General features: G+C 42.6%; 1 long non-coding RNA gene across 2 annotated transcripts; it reads right to left on the bottom strand.

Annotated features, from left to right (window-relative positions):
- Positions 1-595: 595 nt before the first annotated feature.
- LOC131486525 (uncharacterized) lies at positions 596-16,850 on the bottom strand. 2 transcript variants are annotated; one of them, XR_009249388.1, is made up of 3 exons: positions 16,675-16,850; positions 3,354-3,417; positions 596-3,010 (listed from the first exon to the last, which is right to left on the bottom strand). It is a non-coding gene; the product is annotated as an uncharacterized LOC131486525 (long non-coding RNA). The 2 variants fall into 2 exon arrangements; XR_009249387.1 differs by lacking the exon at positions 3,354-3,417.
- Positions 16,851-21,552: the final 4,702 nt, after the last annotated feature.

Genomic DNA, 21,552 nt, shown 5'->3' with positions numbered 1-21,552 from the left:
TTGTCCAAAGAAAACAAAAACGAATTTGAAAAGATATATACACCCCTAAGTTCACTGCAGCATTACCTACAATAGCCAAGATACAGAAACAACCTAAGTGTCCATTGGTGGATGAATGGATAAAACAGATGTGGTATGCAGACACAGTGCAAAATTATTCAGCCATAAAACATGAAATCTTGCCATTTGTGATAACATGAGTGGAACTTGAGGCATTATGCTAAATGAAGTAAGTCAGAGAGAGAAAGACATACTGTATTATCTCTCTTACATGTGGACTCTAAAACCAACCGACAAAGAAAAATACCAAACTTATAGATACAGAGAACAGATTGGTGCTTGTAGGAGGCTGGGGGGGTGGGGAGGGGTGTTGGGAGAAATGGGTAAAGTTTGTTTTTTTTCAGTTTAAATAAATGGAATAATATTGTAAAAAAAAATAAAAGGATGTTAACTTTGAAAATTTTTTGTAATATAGGGGACAGGAAAAAAACCATATGTCTATCAACAGAGTACTGGTTAAATGAAATAAATACAGTATAATCTGTAAAAGGAATACTATGCAGCTAGAAAAAAGAATGAGGAGAGAGGTCCTACATATGTGGTTTTTTTCTTTATTTTGAAATAGTTTCAAACTCAAGGGATAAGTGTAAAAATTAGTACAAGGAATTTCCTTTTACCTTTCACTAACTTCTCCAAATCTTGCCATTTTTTACCATAATTGCTTTATCATTCTCTCGAATCAGATTTTTCTTCAGGCTTACAGAGATATAAATGAACTATTACATCATGTAAGTTAACCAGATATAATTGTAAGTGAAAAAAAATCCCATTAGTGAGCAGTACAATCCAATTTTTGGATACACATATGCACACAAAAAAACAAAAACTATCAAGGAAAAAATATCAAGGAGCCCATATTACTTTGGTGTATTTACAAAGAATCATGAACACCTGGAAATTCCTTCGAGCTGTGAGTTATAGACTCTGCTTCCCATTGGACTCACCCATGTCCAGGCCACGCCCATACAAATATGGTAAGAATCTGAGGGTGTGATCAGGTATCAGTAAATTTTAAAACTTCCAGAGTGTGATTCCAGTGTGAAACTCTGGTTAACAGCCACTTGTTTGAATCAGTTCCTGTCACAGTTAAGCGTCCACATGAATCACCCGGATATAGTATTAATACACACATACTCATTCAGTAGGTCTGGGGTGGATTCTGAGCTCCCGCATTTGTAAGCAGCTCCCAGCTGCTGCTGCTGCTGCTGGTCACGGACCAGACTTGGAAAAGCACTGGCTTAGTTTTTAAGGCGGTGGTTCTCCAAATGTAACGTGTTTCAAAAATCACCTGGGAAAGTTGGTAAAAACAGGCTCAGGCCCATTTTTACTGAAGTTTACTAAAGACCGGTCTACTTCAGTAAGTCTGGGCCATTCATTAGCTGTCTAGGTGAGGCCGACGGACACCAACATTTGAGAACGGCTGTTTTTCGACAACCAGAATGCCTGTAGCTGAGCAATCCTAAGATCATTACATGCACAATTAGTTTCTCTGATGGTAATGTGACACCTGGTTGCCAAGGTGACTGGCCTGGTTTGATGCTCTTCCCACTGGTTGGAATGCTGTAGAAATCCTACCCATCTTTCAGGGCCTACACTCATGACAATTTGTCTGCGAAGCGTCTCTAACCACCTCTACTGGATTGGGACTCTTGCATGGCTGTAAATACCTGCACTGGCTCCTGTAGCACCTCGCCCCACACTCCCATTAGTGTTAAAGCTAAAACCAGAGACTGGATTTCCCATTTTTGTATTTGTCTTCCTTCTCTCTGAACCCTCCCTTCAATGAGATGGATCTCTGTCCTCACCTTTGCCTACGTTGCAGCCCTTATTTGTTACTCGAGGCACGAGTATTCATGCCTTCATTAATGGGGTAAGTGAGTGAGGTGTTCCCGGGGGGCAGTGAGCTCTGGGTAGTGACTGTAGCTGGTTACATGTGCCGCATGGATGCAGGGATGCAGTCTTGCTCACACTACGTCCACCATACCCGGCACGCAGCACGTGTCCATATGTTGCTGTCAGTGAAAGACACAAGTGAAAGGGAACAAGAGTCAAGGCACAGAGAACTTTCATGGAGAGACAAGGATTTGAGAGTTGTTCAGTAAGCATTGTGATGCAACTTTTCAGCAGGGAAAATGTGTGATGATGATGAAGATTTTTAACACAGGGGCTGTGGCAAAAGCAGGGAGATGCTGGCCTGAAGAGGGAAGGGATCCTCCTGACAGTCCCATCAGGAGGATGTCATATAATCGAGGTTGGAGCAGATATTAAGGTATAAAACACAGGCTAATCATCATTTTATTGAGCATTTACTTTGTATTACTTATAATGCGAAGTACATACATGATCTTTTATCTTTATAAATGTGCCATGTGGTAGATATTCTCACTTTATAAATAATGAAATCTAGGCTCAAAGACATTAAGCCCCTTGTCAAAAGTCGCACATGGGAGCCAGAACTTGAACCCAAGACGGTCCCGCTCCAAAATCTTACTGCAGTAATCGCAGTGATGTGGTGGGAACACACAGCAGCTTCTGGAGATACTTCTATTCTGGGGAGAACTGACCCACTGGAATTACCGATTCAGGTTTGGGGAGACCAGAATGAGGCAGGAAGAAACAACATTTTGTAGCATGCCCTAATGATACGCCTGACCACGCCATGTCATTATGTGGTGAAGGCTGAAGTGACAGTCTGCGTACTCAGCATCTTCGTTGCAAACTCTTAGGAGGAATGTCTCAGGAGAAGCACACAGAATCCCCTGGTTACCTATAATTCTGGCCCACATCTCCTCCTTTCCTTCTGGCTCTTGAAGTGCAATTTTCTGGTAGCTTGGGCATATTATAAAATAAAGGTGAGGGGCCAGGAAAAGACTTTCTGCTGATGTTTGGTGTGGGAGGTGGGTGCAGATGTCATCTTTTGTGGCTTAGTTTTCTGAGTCCATTAAATGCCCTGTTTTAAGAAAGGCGTAGTAAATACTTGTGCCTACCAGTACATTTTCAAATCATGAAATTAGAGCTGCTCTTAAGATCAATCAATAATAGAGAATTTGTTCAGAATGCGAAAAACTGAAAAAGCTCTCCTTAATACCCACACGGTCCAAATCCATTCAGTTCTATCACAGCGGGAGAAGGCATGACATAATTCCAGATACGAATGAAAGTGGATTGAATTTTCTGAAAACTATAATCTGGCTCTAATTTAAAAAATATTACCTCAGTCGGTGGGCTTTTAGTTTTTTAGGCTCCTAGGCAACAGTGGCACAAATAACTGTGTTGTTTTTTTTGACATCTACCTTACTTAGGCCCGTCAAACGGCTCCGGACATGGCAGTGCCCCAGTCTCCGCACAGCCCAAAACCTAAATTGGAAGGAAATGGTTACTGCTGGTCCAGGAGATTCTGGATCCTTTCCAATGTGCTTGATTTTGTCATCACTTTTATTTTTAAAAATTGTTTTCGTTATTCTGAAAAAAGATCTTAGAAAATATGTAAAAGCATAAAGAAAAAAGTCTCCTATAATCTCATCATTCGGTGCCAGCCGCTGGTAACCTGCTCTAACTCTGGAGTGCAAATATATGCATGCACTCACTCGACTTTGTGAGAGGACATCAAGTCCAGTCTTTCATGGTCAGACTGTAGGAAAGTATTAAGAGATGCAGGAAAGGGGGCATGCTGAAGGGTGTGCTATGTGAGGCCAGGTGAGCCAATAGGAAATTGTATCGTTTCACTGGGAGGGCCTGAGGGATGGGTTTGCCATCAGTGGTGGGCCAGTCAGGGTGTTGACATGGCCTCCCTGCAAGCCAGGACTGACAGTAGGGCCGGAGAGCTGGGCCTGCTCATGGCAGCAGGGATGAGGTCGTATGACCACTAGCTGTCGATGATGTTGAACTTCCAGAAGCCAGGGGCCACGATTACTTGTGAGGTCAGCAAGGTTGCAAAGGCAATCACCAACGCGGCTTGGCCTTGAGGGAACTGTGGTCCCCAGGGGCATATAGTTGTGCCCCACATGCTAAATGCAGAGAAAGGCAAGAATACACGGGCAGGAGACTGAGGTCTGCCCCCACCCCACTACCACCAGTAACAGTATCTTCCTCTGCATTTGGACTCAATCTGGTTCTCACACCTGGAACCTGTTCACTGATGAGGTGGGCAGTGAACCATTGCCAGCTTAAATACTAGATACCCAGTTAAGTTCGAATTTCAGATAAACAACGAATGATGTTTTAATGTAAGTATATCCCAGGCAATACTTGGGACATACTTATGCTAAGTTTTTAAAAATTATTTATCTAAAACTCAAGTTTAATTAAGTTCTTATATTTTTATTACTTAATATGGCAATCCTAGTTCTGGAGAAAGGATCCTGATGCCATAAAGAATTTACACTATGATGATTCTTCTGATATTTCCTCAAAGGGACCTATGTCTATTTACTTGGGTGCTGGTGCATGGATGTTCTGAGGACTATTCGACATAGGACTTGAGTTGACGTTTATACTCATAGACCAGAAGTTTCTCTGTGGCTTCCTACTGGGTAATGAGTGAAGTAGTAGCCAGGTTTCAGCTTAGAGTGGGTGTACTGAGCCCAGGACTTGGGGGACTGGTGATCATTTCCTTGGCTCAGGAACACACAAAAGGGATTGACATACGTAGCAGTTGGAGTAGCTAGCATAGTAGGCCTCGGCCTGTGGTGGGGGAGGCCTCTAAAAGTGCATGCATTCCTTCCTACCCTCTATGTTCTGCCAAGATAGTAATGAATTAAAAAAAAGTGTTATATCTCACATCTCAAGAGATGGGACAGACATTAGCCCCACCCTTAAGGATCATAAGGAAGCATGGGTGGTGGTCCCCATCACCCATCTGTTTATTTCACCTGTCTCTGTCCTGCAGAGAGATTACACAAGCTCTCATAAGTATTAGCCTCTATTGAGGCTGCTGTGCTGGGTATGGATTCATTGGTAGAACATGTTAATAAGATCTCGGGCACATGGTATGCACACAGTGATTTGGCAAATACTTTCTTTTCTTCCTTTCTTTTTTTTTTTGTTAATGTTTTTATTTATTTTTGAGAGACAGAGAGAGACAGAGTGTGAGCAGGAAAGGGGCAGAGAGGGAGACACAGAATCTGAAGCAGGCTTCAGGCTCTGAGCTGTCAGCACAGAGCCCAACGTGGGCCTCAAACTCATGAACCATGAGATCATGACCTGAGCCAAAGTCGGACGCTCAACCAACTGAGCTCCCAGACGACCCTTGGCTAATACTTTCTTTGCTGCTCCAAGCAGAAAAAAAAAGTATTAGAAACTATTGGCATTCCTATGGAACGGGCAGAAATGCACATGACAGTTTTGCTCTCGGGCTCTCTGTCAAAATACAGTCAGAAGAGATCTGGACCATCTGAACATCCCACAGAACATCACATTGATGACCTCATCTTGATTAAGTCAGACAAACAAGACATGGCTAGCAGGAGACCATGGTAAGACACTTTCATTCCAGAGCATGGGAGACAAACCTTTCAAAGACTCAGGAACTGCCACGCAGGGAAATCTCTTAGAGTTCCAGTGGTCAGAGTCATGCTGGGACAGCTACTCGAGTGAAAGATAATTTGCTCCATCTTGCATCCTCTACTACAAAGAAAGAAGCACAGTATCTCTAAGGTCTCTCTGGGCTTTGAAAGCAGCACATTCTGTACCTAAGACTTGTATTCTAGACCATATGCTGCATCGTCCAGAAGGCTGACAGATTTGAGTAGCGCCCAGGCAGGAAGAGTTTCTGCATAAGGACTGGGCTGTAGTGCAATTAGCGCTTCCAGGCTATTTGGCTGATGGGATGATGTGGAGATGCCAGCTGTGGGCAGAGAGGTAGTGTGCAGTTTATGGCAAACCCCAGTGGGAGAATTAAATGCAAGCCCCTGGGTTTCCGTGGCAGAACCATGCCTTCTGTAGCAGAGATGTTTATGGCTTCCAAGAGACAGATCCTGGTGTGTTGTGTTACTAGACCTTGGCAAAGTAGAAACACTTGCCTGTTTTCACCAAATGACCATACTTCCAGAAGTAGCCATTATAATCTGATTCTCTTAGACGCAGCAAGTCGTAAGACTGATTTCCATCCTAAGATGGAAATGACACGTCTGGGATTGAGCCTCAGCTGAACCAGAGCACATGAGTCAGTTGTAAGAGCAAGTAGTTTTTGGAGGTCACCGAGAGGACATGACCACCGGTTGACCTGGAAGCTGAACCTGGCAATCAGAGGATCCTCACCCCTGCTCCTATCCTTGGAATGTACATCCTGCCCACTGTTTCCACAGTGGGAGCCATTTTCAAGGACTCAGCTTTGAGATAGCAATGTGTTGAGATTTCTGGGACTGAATACATGACTGAACTCATTCAAGACCTCTAAACAAACCATTAAGACGTGTAGGTGCGGAGAGTTACTCATTTTGCAGCTGCCCAAGACAAGGCTTGTATGCAAGCTCCCTTGGTTGTTAAAACTGCCACTTATCAATCTGGAGTGGCCTGCCTCTTTCTTTGGTCTCTCCTTGCCCTCCAAGCATGGGGCCCAGTTTGCAAACCAACAGTATCCCAGACCCCCTTGCCACTTTCAAGGTTGGTATTAGCATCATTCGTCAGCTTGCACCTATGGCCACCAGGGGAGTCACATACGCAAGCTAAAAGAGCTGGTTTATGGACTGGTTGGGTTGGTATGTGAGTGAGATCCAAAAATGAATACCTGGTACACTGTAGCCTTACTTAAGTGTGGATCTGCAAGACCGTGGTAGGGAAAATTTTCCTAATCGTGGAGTTTTGAGTATTGGACTTGATTGTTGCTATTGTGTAGAATAAGGGGCCTGAGGTGAGAAAAGGAGGGTATGTATGAGTGCGAGTGTGTGTGTGTGTGTGTGTGTGTGCGCATGCACACATGCATAAAAACACATACATCCTCTCAGGTAGTGGTGAGTGGTCTGGCTGGTTGGTCAGAAGCCAGAAAGGGAAACAGCTGAAAGACTGAACACAAGAAAGCTTGTGAGAGGCTTGTGAAGGGACGTGTGGGAGTAGAGCTGAAGTGTGAAGGGTTTTACATCACGGGTAATGTCCTCCAGAAAACAAGTGCCCACCGTGGAAAAGACACTGAATAACAACACAGATAAAATGTTTTGATCAGTCGACATTAGCTCGCCTTGCCATTGGTCCCTCTGTACTGGAGTGGAGTGGTCATGGGGACAGGGATGGATGGCATGACTCCCATTTATCAGTTGCCCCATGAATAGAGCAAATGGTGGCAGCCATGGAGTTCCGTGGCTTAGATATTCCTTTAAGAAGAAACCTGCTGACCAGCTGTGAGGAGTGCAGGTAGCTGATGGTCTTCACTGGCAGCACCTTCTGGATGCATCACAGCATCTGGATGGCAACCACCCCCTCTTCCCAGGCAGCTCAGGCACTGGCTGAGCCCCGCGGGAGTAACAGTACCCTTTCTGCCCAACACGGACTCTTCTACCAGCCATCTTTGCTCTAGAGCTCAAAGGGGGCCAAGCGAGAGTTTTGCAGAGGTGCACCTCCGGCTAGGGCCTCTCTGCTCAATCCGCCTGGCTTCTCCCTTTCTTTTCACGAGTCCAAATGCTAGCATCACAGTCTGCTCCTGCTCCCTTTTCCATTTATTTTTCATAGACGCCTCCACCACGTCCTCCTCCACCTCCTTCTGGGCATCTGCTTCCTAGAGGACCCAACAGATGCAGAGGCATTTCTGCTCTCCTTTGTTGTAATAATGAATGTACCTTTAATTTTCAAAGTATGTGTTTGAATAATTCTTTTCCCTGCTGTTTGCTCTTGGTGTTGAATAGTTTATTATGTGGTACTCATCTCACCTGAATGTACTTGAGTGCTCACACAAATCATTCACAAAGATATATTTTAGTGTGTCAAGAATAAGGTCTTAGTATAACAATTCCACAAAGGAGTGGCTAATGATATAATCTGTACTAGTTAAATGTGCCTCCATTCCATGATGTATAGCACAGGTAGTACAGACAGATCTGTTGAGAAGCAATACTCCCACACCAAAGAAATAAAGTCACAAGATTTGTTATTTATAGATCTCAGATATGGGTGAGGGGAACTTCGGGAATGATCTGGGGGACAGCAGTCCTCTGTTCCAGGCCATGGGTCAGGAGATGGTAGAAAGCAGGGTAGCAAGTACCTCTTACTTATAAGGTGGTTGGGCAGAGGACACTACCTTTTCACAGGCTCGGTGCTAAGCAGTTATTTCAAAAGGTGCCCTGAAATCAGTAATCAAAAAACTCTTCCAACAAACAAAAGTCTAGGACCAGATAGATTTTACTAAACATTTAAAGAAGTTAATAACTATTCTTCTCAAACTCTTCTAGAAAGTACAAGAGGGAGGAAAGCTTTCAAATTCATTCTACAAGGCCAGTAATACCCTGATCTCAAGATCAGTTAGACATTACATAAAAAAGAAAACTATAGGCCAATATCCCTGATGAGCATAAATGTGAAACTCCTCAACAAAATATTAGCAAACTGAATCCAACAATACATTAAAAGAATCAGTCATCTCGGTCAAGAGGGAGTTGTTCCAGGGTACAAGATGGTTCAATATTTGCAAACCAATCAACGTGATACATCACATTAACAAAATGAAGGATAAAAACCATATGATCATTTTGATAGATCCAGGAAAAGCATTTGACAAAATTCAACATCCATTTATGAAAGAAGTTCTCAACAAAGTGGGCTTAGAGGAAACAGATCTCAACATAATAAAGGCCATATACCACAAACCCACAGCTAATATCATACTTAGTGGGAAAAAGCTGAGAGCTTTACCTCTGATACCACGATTAAGACAAGGATGTCTACTCTCACCACCTGTATTGAAGTCCGAGACTCAGCAATCAGACAAGCAAAAGAAATAAAAGGCAACAAAATTGGTTAGGAAGAATTTAAACTGTCACTATTGGCAGATGACATGATAAAACACATAGAAAACCTAAAAAACACACTAAAAAACTATTAGAACTAATGAAATAATGCAGTAAAATTGCAGGATACAAAATTAACATAGAGAAATGTGTTGAGTTTCAATATAATAACAAAGTAGCAGAAAGAGAAATTAAGAAAACAATCCCATAATTGTACCAAAAAGAATAAAATACCTAGGAATAAATTTAACCAAGAAGGTAAATGATCTGTATCCTGAAAAATATAAAACTTTAATGAAAGAAATTAAAGATGAAAAAAATGGAGAGATATACCATTGCCATGCCCATGGAGTGAAAAATTAATATTGTCAAAATGTCCATATTACCCCAAGCAATCTACAGATTCAATGCAGTCCCTGTCAAAATACCAACAGCATTTTTCACAGAGCTAGAAAAAATAATACTAGGGGCGCCTGGGTGGCTCAGTCGGTTAAGCGGCCGACTTCGGCTCAGGTCACGATCTCGCGGTCCGTGAGTTCGAGCCCCGCGTCGGGCTCTGTGCTAACAGCTCAGAGCCTGGAGCCTGTTTACGATTCTGTGTCTCCCTCTCTCTCTGCCCCTCCCCTGTTCATGCTCTGTCTCTCTCTGTCTCAAAAATAAATAAACGTTAAAAAAAAAATACTAAAATTTGTAAGGAACCATAAAAGACTTTGAATAGCCAAAGTAATCTTGAGAAAAATCTTGGGAGGTATCTCAGTCCCAAATTTCAAGCTATGAAAAGCTATAGTACGGTGCTGGCACAAACACAGATATATAGATCAATGGAACAAGATAGATAGCCCAGAAAGAAACCCATGCTTAGATGGTCAATTAATCTATGAAAAAGAAGGCAAGAATATCTAATGGGGAAAAGACAGTCTCTTCAACAAAATGTGTGGGAAAACTGGACAGCAGCATGCAAAAGAATGAAACTGGACCACCTTCTTACACCATACACAAAAATAAACTCAAAATGGATTAAAGACCTAAAGTTAGACCTGAGACCATAAATATCCCAGACAAGAACACAGGCAATAATTTCTTTGACATTGGCCAAAGAAACATATTTCTAGGTATGTCTCCTTTTTAAAAATTTTTAATGTTTTATTTTATTTTTGACAGAGAGAGACAGAGACAGAGCTCGAGTGGGGGAAGGGCAGAGTGTGAGGGAGACACAGCATCTGAAGCAGGCTCCAGGCTCTGAGCTGTCAGTACAGAGCCTGATGTGGGACTCGAACCCATGAGCTGTGAGATCACAAGCTGAGCTGAAGTTGGATGCTTAACTGACCGAGCTACCCAGGCGCCCCTAAATATGTCTCTTAATGCAAGAGAAACAAAAGCAAAAATAATCTATTGGGATGACATGAATATAAAAACCCTTTGTACAGGGGCGCCTGGCTCAGTCGGTTGAGCGGCTGACTTCGGCTCAGGTCATGATCTCACGGTCCGTGAGTTTGAGCCCCGCGTCGGGCTCTGCTGACCACTCTGAGCCTGGAGCCCGTTTCTGATTCTGTGTCTCCCTCTCTCTCTGACCCTCCCCCATTCATGCTCTGTCTCTCTCTGTCTCAAAAATAAATAAACGTTAAAAAAAAATTAAAAAAAAAAATCATTAAATTAAAAAAAAAAAAACAACCCCTTTGTACAGTGCAGGAAATCATCCACAAAACAAAAGAGCAACCTATTGAATGGGAGAAAATATTTGCAAACGATATATCTAATAAGGGGTTAATATCCAAAATATATAAAGAACTTCTACAACTCAACATCAAAAAAACCCAGACAATCTTATTAAAAACTGGGCAGAGGACCTGAATAGACATTTTTCTAAACAAAATACACAGATGACCAACAGACACATGAAAATATGCTCAACATCACTCATCATCAGGGAAATGCAAATCAAAATCACAATGAGATAGCACCTGATTACCTGTCAGAATGGCTACAGCCCAAAAGACAAGAAACAACGAGTGCTGGCAAGGATGTGGAGAAAAAGGAACCTGTGCACTGTTGGTGGGAGTGTAAACTGGCAGAGCCACTGTGGAAAACGGTATGTAGTTTCCTTAAAAAATTAAAAAGAGAAGTACCATATTATCCAGTAATTCCACCACTGTGCATTTACCCAAAGAATATGAAGACATTAATTCAAAAAGATGCATGCACCCTTATGTTCACTGCAGCATTATTTACAACAGCCAAGACATGGAAGAGACCTAAGTGCCCACTGATAGATGAACGGATGAAGAAGATATGGTACACACACACACAGGAACACTACTCAGCCACAAAAAAGAATGAGGTCTTGCCATTAGTGACAACATGGATGGACTTGGAAGGTATTATGCTAAGTGAGCTAAGTCAGAGAAAGGCAAATATCGTATTATTTCACTTATATGTGGAATGTAAAAAACAGAAAATGAACAAGCAAACAAATAAACAAACAAACAAACAGAAATAAACCCATAAATACAGAGAACAAACTGATGGTAGCCAGAGGGGAGAGGTAGGGGGATGGGCAGAATGGGTGGAGGGAAGGGGGAGACACAGGCTGCCAGTGATGGAAGAACAAGTCACCGGGATGAAACGTGACCTCACGGGGAGGACACCAGTGCTGTGTGGTAGTGGTCCAAGTAGCCTTATGTTAGTGACAGGCCGTGTGAGCAGGGCACAACGTGTGGAGCTGTGTGTGCCTGAAACTCGTGCGACATAACCCGACTGTGCCTCAGGAAGACAAAGAAAGAAACTGAAAAAGGCCCGGGAAAGCAAAGCAGGGACCGGTGGCAGGGACCCTCAGCTCGGCGGTCATGGATGTCCAGACTCGGGCACCAGCAGGTTGTCACACCATGATGCACACCTGGAGTTTTTCTCTGCACAGATGTGTCAGGTGGTAGAAATATCCAGTAACTGCAGAGCACGCTGTGGAAACTTGACCTGCAGCTTGAATGTACTTGTAAAGGGTGGGCTGTATGTGCCTGGATGGTAGGTGTTCAGTACCTATTTGCTGAACGAACGAAGGGATAAAATAACTGGTATACATCTACTAGCTGAACAGTTGTTTAGAAGTGTTAGTGTAGAATTGATTGACGTTATTTTAATTATTTTAGTGAAGTTATGTAGTAATTATAAACTATTATTAAAAAGCATGGTAATTCTTGGCATAATTCTCTGAGCAGCCCTTTGCACACAAATCTGTGGTCTCTGGTTCCAATTACCACCTCTTTGGCATATTTTCAGGCCCCGTGGGGGTTTCCTATGACTTCCTGTTAGCGTGGGACCCAGGGTACCAAAGTGGCCTCACTGAGCTCCCAGCAGCCTGTGCAGCCTTTGCAAGCAGCCTCCTGCCCCCCAGGTCCCTACTTCCAGCATGCCGACCATGTTCTGCTGCCTGCACATGACTTCCTGCTGATCGGAACATTCCAGTGTGCCGGCTGTTAGTGAGCTGAGGTGGGATGTCCTGGTGGCAGGGTTCTGAGGCATGTGCCAAAGAAACTTCAGGGAAGTTCGGTGGGAACGGGATGCTGTGGCGTCACACGTGGGTTCTCTGGAAGTGGGCATGGAGCTGGAGTTTAGGGCGGACGACACGTGCCAGGGGTCATGCCCTGAAAGGGAACAAGAGAGAAGGCCACGCTGGGCCCGGGGAGAAGTGAGGCTTGCGTCCATGTGCGCGAGGCCCAGGCCGGCGGGGCGTGGGCGCTGCTGGCACCAGTACCGTTGTCAGTGTGGCCCACTCAGCCATGGGCTGCAGGATGCCCGGGAGGGACAGGACTTGGGGCAAGCCAGTAGTTCAGGCCCTGCCTGGGCTGCGGAGAGCTGGGAGCCTGTCTGCAGACCACTCCTCACAGGTGGGGAGCAAGTCCTTTCTGGAAGGGAGGCTGGGTGGGCTTTCTTTGTGGCCGCAGCACCTGGTGTGTAGAGGGCCTCTTCTCCTTTTTTTTTTTTTAAAGTAAAATCTGTTGTCTTATTGTATGTAAACTGTAAGTGTGCAATTTAATGTGCTTTGATATATGTAAGCAACCATGTAATAAAACTGTTCCAATTAAGGCAGAGGACACGCTCATCACCCAATATAAAATTCCCTCTTTTCCTCTTCCTGGTCCATCTTGTCTCTCTTGTGCACTGTGTCTTTAGTTGGATATGGTGTGTGTGTGTGTGTGTGTGTGTGTGTGTGTGTGTGTGTGTGATTTTAGAGACTGAGAGAGCAAGAGAGTGTATGTGAGCAGGGGAAGGGCATACAGAAAGAGAGAATCCCAAGCAGGCTCCACACTCAGCACAGAGCCCGAGGCAGGGCTCAATCCCATGACCCTGGGATCATGACCTGAGCTGAAACCAAGAGCTGGACATTCAATCAACTGAACTAGACAGGCGCCCCCCGATAGGCTGTTTTTGAAGTACATACACATCTATGTTTTGGTAGTTTGTTCATTATTGTTGCTGGGCAGTTTTCCATGGAATGAATGCATTAAAATCTGTCCAACTCTACATCTGGTACAACATGTGAGTTGTTTCCTGGCTTTGTTCTGTTTTATTTTGTTTGACTCTTATGGAGAAAATAGTTATAAATAGACTTGAGATTTGTGTTTTTGTGGACAGATGTTTTCATTTCTCTTGGGTAAATGTGATACATACACACAATGGAATAGTATTCAGCCATAAAAAAGAAGAAAATCTTGTCATTTGGCAAAACCTGGATGGACCTTGAGGGCATCATACTGAGTGAAATAAGTCAGATAGAGAAAGACAAATACCACATGATCTTACTTATGTGTGGCCTCTAACTCAGAGACAAAGAGAACAGACTGGGAGTTGCTGGAGATGGGCTGGGGTGGGTGAGATGGGTGAAGGTCAAATGGTACAAAGGTTGGGGTAGAACACACTCCCTTTCCATAAGCTACTGATACAACATTTAATTGTCAGGATGAGGCCAGACGAGGAAGGATGTCCGATGTTGCGTGATGCTCACGTCCCTCTCTACACCCCCAATAAATATTCGTTTTACAAAAATAGCTACTGGCTCACAAACTATAGTTTGTTGAGCCTGGCTGCAGGCAACACATACATTTGATTAAAAAGTTAAATATTAATCTTCAAATCTAAGTTATAATATGTTGGTTTTATTTTTCCTCTTCGAACAATTTTAACTGACACACAACATAGAAAAAACTATGTAAACACCAACATAACTATTTCCCTTAAATCTCTCCCTGTAGCTCTGGTGCTTCACTCACCTGCTCTCTGGGGAGCAGGACAGCCCGCCCTTTTACCTCGTATGCTGATTCTGTACACAACGGGGTACGAATGAATAATCTGACTAAATCTATCCCTAAAGGTCTCTTGTTGCTATTTTCTCCCAAACAGCTGTGGGTCTTCAAATCACATGTTCACGGCATCTTTCAACCTCCCATTTCTGAATACAGGCAAAATCGTTGTGTCTGATCTGAGAATCGCGGCTCTGTGAGTCAACACTGTGTTCTATAGGACTCATTCCACCCTTTCCAGGTCTTCTTCCACCGTCTTTTCAAGCAGGCAGAAGTAATTTGAGGGAGGCACGTCCAGGCTGAGTGAAGTTTTGGCAGATGGGGGGAAAGGGAGGAGATTGGATTCCCTACCTTTTAATTTTTGTAACAAAGGAAACCTAGGCCCCGGGGGAGGTTAAGAAGTTTGCTCAAAGAAGATGAAGATACTTCCTGATTTCTCCTGTTTTGTGTCTTGTTCCTATACTGAATTTATTATGTTTGGGTTCTAACTGATATATATCTATATTTTTAATTTTTTTTTAATGTTTATTTATTTTGGTGAGAGAAAAAGACACACACAGAATGCGAGTGGGGGAGGGGCAGAGAGAGGGGGAGACACAGAATCCGAAGTGGGCTCCAGGCTCTGAGCTGTCAGCACAGAGCCTGACATGGGGCTCAAACCCACAAACTGTGAGATCGTGACCTGAGCTGAAGCTGGACACTCAACTGACTGAGCCACCCAGATGCCTATATGTGTATATATATATAGGCATAATATATGATAATATATAATATATATGTATGCATATATATATATTAATGGGAATGAGAAGCTGGAGGAAGAACATTTCTCTAAATGTTGGTGCACAGCTTCAGATATCTGTGGTTGGAGAAGTGCTTTACTGTGATGAAGGGGTAACGTGACCTTCCCGATACAAGTGCATTTGTGGCTAGTCCTCTGTTGTAGTATAAAGTTCATGCGTCCTCTCAGTTCCAAAATGCAGTGATCCAAAGACAGAAAGGACAAAAACATTTTAGTATTGTCTTAAAATAGAAGTTAATTTCATTCTTTTTTTGAAGCTTAAAATAGTATGTAATTACAGTCCAATCCATGCTAATTAAGAAACACTGGCCACAAGGATCTAGCTATCTACTACTAGCAAATTTAATAATAGAAGAGCAGAATTTTTGAGTAGAAGAGACTCCATAGATCATTTGTGTCAGGGGCTCTTATCCTTTTAGGATTATGGGTCACGCTATATACCTTATACTTTTGGATTCTATTCTCCAGGCGATATGTTCACATTTTTACAGTGTATGTGCGAGTCTTTGTCTATTTTACTCACCTTAGGGACAACTGAACTTATTCATAGATCTTTCCCTTTGCTTCTAAGAATATCTGACACATTCATGATTTTGTAAAATAGTATTTGAAAGGCTTTTGAGAAGCAATTTATTGACATATGGGGGGGCCTGTCCTTAAACCATTCAAATAACTTTTAGGCTATAAATACAGAGAACAAACTGGTGGCTGCTGGAGCAGAGGGGGTGCAGGGTGGGCAAAATGGTGAAGGGTTTCGGGTGGGAGACACAGGCTTTCAGTTATGGAAGTAGATCATAGGAACAAGAGGCACAGCACGGGGGACACATTTCATATGGTAAGAGTTGGGATGGTCACAGGTGGGGACATGTGTAGCAAGCACAGCATGGTGGACGGACTGGCCAGGTCACTGCGTCATGCACCTGAAACTGCCATGACATTATGGCAACTATACTCAAAAAACCCCCACGAAACAACCAAAGCCAAATAACTTCTCTCCTTCTTTACCAATATGTTATAAGAGAAAGAATGCAGTAATATGAGTCAGAAACAGCTGATCCTTCAAGTCACCCTGGGGGCCTCATCATCGTCAAATGGGAGCATCACCCCAAACCCGCATCTGAATTTACACATGGAGCTGTCGGTAGTCTCTAACAACGTCCCTCCTCTGCCCCGCAGGTTTGCCGGACACGAAATCTATCCACAGCTCAGACAACCAAACGAACCGTTGAAGCGTGTGTGGAACCGATTTGTCACGCTGTGTGTGCTTTGGAATTCTCATCAGGGCAGGCTGTTTCCTCGCCTAAATTCCTGCACCTCCCGAGTGAGCGGCAGGTGTGGACACAGATGCAGGCGGGTGGGCGCAGGATCTGCTCTTCACCATCACCCTGACCCCCGCCCTGACCCTCCAGATCAGCTGACGCGGGGGCAGCAGGGGCTGTGGATCCAGCGGACCCTCGAAGGTGGAGAGTCAGGTGTTCCACGAGTGGGGAGGGTCCCGCAAGGAGGGCGCGCCCATTGGCGGAGACATAGGTGCACTGACGCGTGGCGCCGTCTTCCTCCTGGAGTCCAGTTCCCCAGGACTTACCTGAATTCCAAAGACTGCTGGCCTCTGCTCTTTCTGCAGGCCGATCACAGCAACTAACGTCTCAAAACTGCCGCTTCTGTTTCACCCAAGGCCCCCGTTTTGTTCAGGAATTAGTGCAGGAGGATCGTGTCACTGGGATCTCTTCCAGGTCAGAAGCACCACAAGCATATACACCTGGAAATTACAGGGGCCACAATAAGTCCTTTATTTTCTTTATTGTATTTTTTTAAATTCTTTTTTTTAAGTTTATTTATTTGAGAGAGAGAGACCGTGCACGTGAGCAGGGGAGGGGCAGAGAGGGAGACAGAGAATCCCAAGCAGGCTCCACCCTGTCAGCACAGAGCCTGGCGTGGCGCTTGAACTCACAAACCGTGATATCATGACCTCGGCCAAAATCAAGAGTGGGACGCTTGACGGACTGAGCCACCCAGGTGCCCCTCTGTATCCTATTCTTTATATACACCACAGAAAAATTAAGGTAGTGCAGGTTTTGAATTTTTGAGGCAAACATTACATTCTTGTGTCCTGGTCCTATCATTGGTTGTGAAAACTTCCATCACTGTGGGTTTCCTATTTGGGTAAATTTTGCATACGTTCTTTAAAAATATCAATTCCAGGGGCACCTGGGTGTCTCAGGGGGTAGAGTGTCCAACTTCAGCTCAGGTCATGACCTTATGGTTTGTGAGTTCAAGCCCAGCGCCAGGCTCTGGGTTGACAGCTTGGAGCCTGGAGCCTGCAGCCTGCTTCGGGTTCTGGGTCTCCCTCTCTCTCTGCCCCTCCCCAGTTCACACTCTTTCTCCCAAAAATAAACATTAAAAAAAGTAAAATATCAATTCCATTTCTTTTTCTGGCTTCATATCGAACAGTTTCACATTATATGGAACTCACTTGTGGAAAACACTAAAAACCGCTGCTTTGTGCAACTAAAATTCATAATGGGACTAGTGATGCTTTTATCAGGTATTTTAGACATTATTCAAATGTCAAACTAAAAAATGACAAAGGACTGGCAAAGGTACACTAAAAATATAAATATTTATAGTCTCTTCTTTGTGTAGGCCCTAAGCTCTTTGGTCACATTCTATAATGTCATTTTTTTTTTTTTTTTCAAATTATGTCACTTTTCTCTGATTCTCCCCTGCTCCTGGGAGGCAGGGGGTTCTCTGTCATCTCAACCCATGGTGCAGTCACTGCCCATAATAGGGAAGGAGGGAGGGAGGGATGGACAGATGGATGGGCGAATGGATGGATGGGTAAATGAATAAGAGAAATGAAGGGTGAGAAGGAAGAATTAATCTGCCTAACAAAATTAACTTTTGGAGAACTTTATTTTATCGATGTTTGCAAATACGTGGTGCCTTGAATACTGCAATTTCTCATGTTGACTATTTTAATAAATGATTTAAGAATCCTTAGATTGCAAGGTACAAAGACATGCTTGAATTGCCTTGAAGATAAGGATATTTGTTTTCAGAATATTAAGTGGAAAACTTTCAAATATCTAAAGGAGTTATAGTATCTTTTAACTTGAAGTTTAGAAATACCCAAATAAATGAAGTCATAAAATATAGATGTTTTTATGTATTTAACCAATTATTACCCCAAACCCATTATTATTGTTTATTTCAGAATTCTTGAGTTTGTTTCCTCATCTAGAGAATGTTCCTCATCTAGAGAATGCCAGTCTCAGTGAGGTTTAAATGAGAACTTTTACTTAAAAAAACAACTCAGTGACTAAGTGGTAAACTATAATATTAGTTTTCTTTTACATTCCTCGACTTCAAAAAATAAAAATAATTATGTTTTTTGCCTGTGCAAAATTATGTGATTTGACACTCACAAGAATAAATTATGTGAATGGATTGTGGAAATGTAAAAGCTTCATGAATACTTGAGTGGTACTCAAGGTAATAGTTAAGCAAACAGGACCCCGAAACTTCAGAAGGGATGCTCTTTTTTTTTAAAACTAAATCAAGGATAGGAATTCATTTGAGTGCTCAAAAATGAGGATTAAACTCAGTTACATACAAACATAAAAATTAAATATAGTCTACAATGAGATATTTAAAATAAGTCACTAATGAACTTAATTTAAAAATAGATGGAAAACTGTCATTAATGCTTGTAGGCATTTCCTTAGTCTTTGATTTCTTAATAGGAAGTTGTCTTTCATTGCTTAGTTCAGAACAAACAGAAAATTCCATTTCCAATAGTGAGTTTTTATAAATAGCTTTAGAATTGTCTCCAGTTTGTATTTTTAAAAAGACCCACTAGAATAATGTGCATTATTTGTGTAATTATTTCACGTCTGTGGCACTTTTGTAAAGTGAAGAATACTTAACGAGCACCAAAGAGTGCCTAGAATAAAGATGGCAGAGCCAGAGATAATCTTTTGCTTTAGAGATCACCTTTTTCAAACTTTTCGAATCATCTCTCTGAAACAATTATAGCTGAGGTGTCCGAGAATCTAGGGCTGTCTGAGTAATTACACAACCACAGAGCAGTTATGGAAACTGTAAACAGAACTCAGATGGTAGAATCCAGTTCTGAGGTCGTCTTAAATCACGAAGAACTCGCAGTAATTTAAGCTCTGGGTCCTGGTCAGAGTCCTGGGCCAGCCCTGATGCTCCAACCCAGAGGGGACATGCCTCCACGCTCCTGGGCGGGTTCTATTCCCGTGCTGCAAACGGTGGTGCCAGCCAGGTCTTCATGTACGACATTTGAGGACACAGCAATGAAAGGAAATTAGGTTTATATTCTTTAATTTGTAGGTATTGGAATATTTGCCTTCTTATGAGCAGAAGCATTGTCTACTGGACACCAAATAAACACAATCCCACATATTTTGTTCATTTATTTTTAGTGAGAAGATAATGTATCTGGCAGAATCCTAATAGTCAAGGGTTTCGTTCAATAAAGTGATGTGACTGTCTTTATCTTTTTATTTTGAATGTTTTATTATTTATTTATTTATTGTGAGAGAGAGAGAGAGAGAAAGCGCACACGCACGAGCAGGGGAGGGGCAGAGAGAGGGAGAGGGTATCCCAAGCAGGCTCTGCACTGTCAGCGCAGAGCCCCACAAGGGGCTCGATCCCACGAACCGAACTGCGAGATCATGACCTGAGCTGAAGCCAAGAGTCAGACGCTCAACCGACCGAGCCACCCAGGCGCCCCTGATGTGACTCTCTTTAAAGATTGGTTAGCTCCTATTCACCCTTGGATATTTTCACAGGGGAAAAAAAAAGCTTTTGTTTGTTAAATGGAGTTAAATTGTCTTGTTGAGTATTTCCACTGATCAACTTAGTTTTTTTTTTCCTGTTGTTTGTGAACAGAGTTACCATCCTGACATTACCTGGCCCAAACAATTAATTTACATGTGAAAACAAAATTAACCTTATTTATTTATTTAAGTTTTTTTTAATGTTTATTTATTTTTGAGAGAGAGAGTGACACAGCATGAATGGGAGAGGGGCAGAGAGAGAGGGAGACACAGAATCCAAAGCAGGCTCCAGGCTCTGAGTTGTCAGCACAGAGTCCAATGTGGGGCTCGAGCCCACCAACCATAAGATCATGACCCGGTAACAATTTTTCCTAGATTCTGAATTCTGCTTTGTTGATTTGCATATTTATCTTCAGGCAAATTCCATACACTCTTGAGTCTGTGACTTTATAATAAATTTTTAAATTTGGCACTGTAAAAAAATTTTTTTTGTTTTTCTTCACGTAAAACTTAATGCAAGTAAGTGTTAAAAATGTGGACAAGTAAAAAAAGTGTTAAAAAATTTTTAGTGTCTAAGTAGAGACTGGATGCTTATGGACTTTCACATGTCCCTATCACATTTTTAAAAAATTAATAATTTAGAGCATACTATTTAAATTTGTGTTTTAAAATGTAACACTCTCTCTTAAATATCTTTCTAAGCTACTTAAAAATTCTTCTACAATATTTAAATGCCAATATTAATGTACCAGCAATCTTTAAAGATTAAATCATTAGACACTTAGGTTTCTCCACTGTTTTATTTATTTATTTATTTATTTATTTATTTATTTAAAAAAAATTTTTTTTTTAACGTTTTATTTATTTTTGAGACAGGGAGAGACAGAGCATGAACTTATTATGCTGTCCGCACAGAGCCCGACACGGGGCTTGAACTCACGGACCGCGAGATCATGACCTGAGCTGAAGTCAGACGCTTAACCGACTGAGCCACCCAGGCGCCCCTCCATTGTCTTAAAAGTAAACACTTCTCTGACAAATATCCAAGTTGCTACATGTTTGAAGATACATTCATGTTGATTTCCTCAGAATAAATTCCAAGAATGGATTTTCTGGGTCAAAAAGAATATGCTTTTTAGAAAGCTTTTGACTTATACGGTCAAACTCCCCTCCAGGAATGTTATAACACGAATCCTCTTTAAATAAAACCAGATGAAACAGATCACTTTTATGTGGCTCTGATGGTGGTGTTGTTTAGTCAAAAACAGCAGCAGGAAGTTTCCACTGTTAGGAAAGGAAAGACAACCGCCACAGACCCAAGAGTGGAAAGGTTATTTTCGGAAGTAAGCCAAGATTTCTCTCGTGGCCTGGAGCAGGTGGGGGCGGAGGGTGGTTTTTCCAAGGTGAGACGTGGCTTTTCCAAGATTCTCTCACAGCCCTGCTTCTCCCTCATCTTCAGTTCTTCAGTTCATGCTCCTTCAGCTCATCTTCTTCACTTCATACTCCTCATCGCTCCTATTCAGATAGTCTCTGCTTTGGGAACGGCACCAGTGACACTGGCTGGTTACCCACTCAGGGTCTTTCCAACGTGAAGCTCATGACACTGTAAGCTGACCTGGTACCTGGGGTTAGCACTAGGCATTTTACCACTGTCCCAG

This window comes from Neofelis nebulosa, chromosome 10 (genome assembly GCF_028018385.1).
Source record: "Neofelis nebulosa isolate mNeoNeb1 chromosome 10, mNeoNeb1.pri, whole genome shotgun sequence".
NCBI classification, from domain to species: Eukaryota; Metazoa; Chordata; class Mammalia; order Carnivora; family Felidae; genus Neofelis; species Neofelis nebulosa.
This window is presented reverse-complemented; position numbering and strand designations above follow the sequence as displayed.